The sequence below is a fragment of the Dendrobates tinctorius genome, unplaced genomic scaffold, assembly GCF_039654945.1.
Source record: "Dendrobates tinctorius isolate UK_male_01 unplaced genomic scaffold, ASM3965494v1 ptg000163l, whole genome shotgun sequence".
In the NCBI taxonomy this organism is placed as follows: domain Eukaryota; kingdom Metazoa; phylum Chordata; class Amphibia; order Anura; family Dendrobatidae; genus Dendrobates; species Dendrobates tinctorius.
In genome coordinates this window covers 6,336,628-6,339,849 of record NW_027361830.1, presented here as the reverse complement: position 1 = coordinate 6,339,849, position 3,222 = coordinate 6,336,628, and positions in this window count along the sequence as shown.

Sequence of the window (3,222 nt, the reverse complement as noted above, 5' to 3'; positions counted from 1 at the left end):
TTTTCTTTCATTCCTATTAAAGAAATAATGAAACATACAAAAAAAACACAGTATGATAGAGCACAGCGTAAACGTGTTTAATTTGTTAAAAAAACAAGTGTTGTTAGTGAGGGAGCTCAACTGTATCTTGGACTCCCAAAGAGTGGTACTGAAATGCAGTATCCGCAACTGCAAACAAGTACTTCATACATGTGTATGGGGGTTGGGCACCTCATTCTAGTGATTAATGCCAAACCTATCAGTCAGACCTTCACTGGCTTAAAGGATTTGTCCTGTGACTGCAAACTTGTGAAACCTCACATCCTGAACGCTGTGAAGAATCTTCGGTGCTGGCAGAGGACATATGACCGCAAGTATCTAACTTGTATACATGCAGTCACTTGCTCACTAGATGCATGTGACCTCGTTCAAGTGTATTGAGCGAAGAGGTGTATTGTGTCTTGTTGGAATGTGTCCAGAAGTATGCAAATCGCATACTTTCGGTCACATGACCTGCCACTTCCAGCACCAGAGAATCTTCACACCCCGCAGTGTGTGCTCTGTCAAGATTCACAAGTTTGCAGTCACTTTATGACTGCAGACTTGTAGCCTAAAGGCCCCGTCACACATAAAGATGCACCAGCGATCCCGACAACGATATGACCTTGTCAGGATCGCTGGTGCATCGCTACATGATCGCTGGTGAGCTGCCAAACAGGCAGCTTCACCAGCAATCAGCACCAGCGAGAACACTGGTCTCTAAGGTAAATATCGGGTTACTAAGCGGCACGTGTCACTTAGTTACCCGATGTGTACCTCAGAAACCTGCGTGCTCGTGCTGGGAGCTGCCTGCACTCAGGTTTCTAAGGTACACATCAGGTAACTAAGTGACGCGTGACGCTTAGTATCCCGATATTTACCTTAGAGACCAGCTCCCAACGCCTGTTTAGAGCGCTGGGAGCCTCGCTGATTGTTGGCTCCTGCTGCCACATGCAGCAATGCGCCGTTGGCCAGCGGGAGACCAGCGATCAAAAAATGGCCCAGGCCAATCGAGCACGATCAGCGATACCCGGCGGGGGGGCCAGTCACTGATCCCCGTCACACACAGCGAACTCGCTGGCGAGATCGCTGTGGCATCACAAAGTCAGCGATCTCACTAGCGAGATCACTGTATGTGACGGGGCCTTAAGGCTAAACAACCCCTTTAACTTTCGTAAATGATTTCCATTACCCCTTTTACAGTTTACCGACCAATACAGGAGGCTTCAGTCTTACATACATTTTAAGAGTATATTAACTAGTAATAGAAAAATATTCAGAATTGAGAGTTCTCAGTGGATGATAACCTTTTAAAGGCTAACTGAAAAGATAACAAATTGCAAGCTTTTGAGACTCCTCAGGTCTCTTCATCATGCATTGACTAATACAAAATCTGAAGAATCACATATTTATGCACAACACAGCACATAAAAAATGCAATAGACAAGTGACATGAAGCAGAACTATCATTATCGGAGAGTGATGGACAGTTATGGCCCTAAATATTGGAACAGTTCATAGCTATGGAGTATAAAAGTTTTATAGTCCTCTGATTGGGGTCTGGTTCTGTGTTGTGATGCCCCCACAAAAGGTCTTAGGAGCAAATTCCTTAATTGATGTAGAAAGACATAAATCCATGCGACACAATCATTCCTGCTCTAAGTGTGTCAAAGGCTGTCATGAGTTTATATGCCCAGATCCTTCTGTCTCTCTGAGATTTGAAATTACCTTTCAATACAAGTAATTTCATGTCTATGGTGCTGTGATCAAGTATACAAAAATGTTTTGCCACAGGTAGATCCATTCATTTTTCTCTTATTGTGTGGCGATGAGAATTCATCCTTGCTCTCAGTTTTTGCCCTGTCCTCCCGACATACAGACCCCCAGTTGGACATTTAGTACAAATAATTAAGTACACCACATTACATGTGATGCAACTGAAAGTACCTGGGATCTTGTAGTCCTGATGTGAATTGGGGATCTTTATCTTGTCCGTGGTCATTATAAATGGACAGGTTTTACATTTTTTCTGGTTGCAAGGAAAGTTTCATGCAGCTGTTGGAGAGGACAGGGAGCTTTTGACAATGATGCTTCTTAGATTTGGGGGCTGCCTAAAACCCAGTAGTGGGGGGTCTGAAAAAATGGATTGTAATTGGGCATCTATTTGTAGTAAAGGTTGTAATTTCCATGCAGCTCCTCTTAGCACTTACAGATTTGGATTGTAGGTGACTACTAGATGCACCCAGTTATTTTTTTCTTTAGCTTTGTGTGAAGAAATCAGATTATATCTTAATTACCCAGATGACATCTGTATATTGGCTTGTGGATTTAAGTGTTTATGTCTGGTGGGTCAAGAAGACAGTCTTGCAAGCTGATATACTATTTAACATACTGTTTAAGTCTGTAATAGTGACTATACATAGTGTGTGTTTATCGTTGTCTATTGATGTGTACTGATATGCTAATTGCGCATTGTATTAGGAAACTAGTTTGTTGACTTCTAAAGTAAAGAGGGAACAGAATGTGAGGGTGTACTGAAAAGACCCTGAGATGGAGAGACCAGATCTCATCTCTTCTCATCACACAGAGAGCTACCAGTATGCACAACATTCAATGGACGAGAGAGAGGACTGCAGCCAATTCATCATGGCACCATCACGAGGGACACGGATCTATGATTCTAAGGGAAACAACCTAGGAGTGTTCGGCTCCGGTTGGAAGGACACAGATCTGATCCAATGACCATCTCTGAACCATGGATATGTTTGGAGAAAGCCAGGTTTTGGGACCCGCTGTTCGCCTGGTTCCATGGAGATGGTCGGATAAGCCAGGTGGTGACTCATGTCAACTGGCTTTGGACCTTGTATGGACTGTCACCTCCCTACTCTTGTCGTTATCTCTTCTCTGTGTGTATATGTGGCGCCCCTGAGGGTTCAGTCGCCACAGAGGTACTACACCTCCTCCTGAGGTGTGGTACCCCACCATTCAGGTAAGATGGAGACCCCTGACCACGCTCCAACACTTGCATCCCACACAACACAGTAGTGTAGCAAAGCACCCTTTGGTGGCTCCCTGCTTGGAACACGAAGCGTGCTGGGAGGCGGGTGGAGTTTAGTTTGCACTAAAGAGCGGGAAGAGGATAGGACATAGGGAGAGTTAGTCACAGGAGTCTGACGAGGTCGGACCTGTGTAAGGAGATCCCCT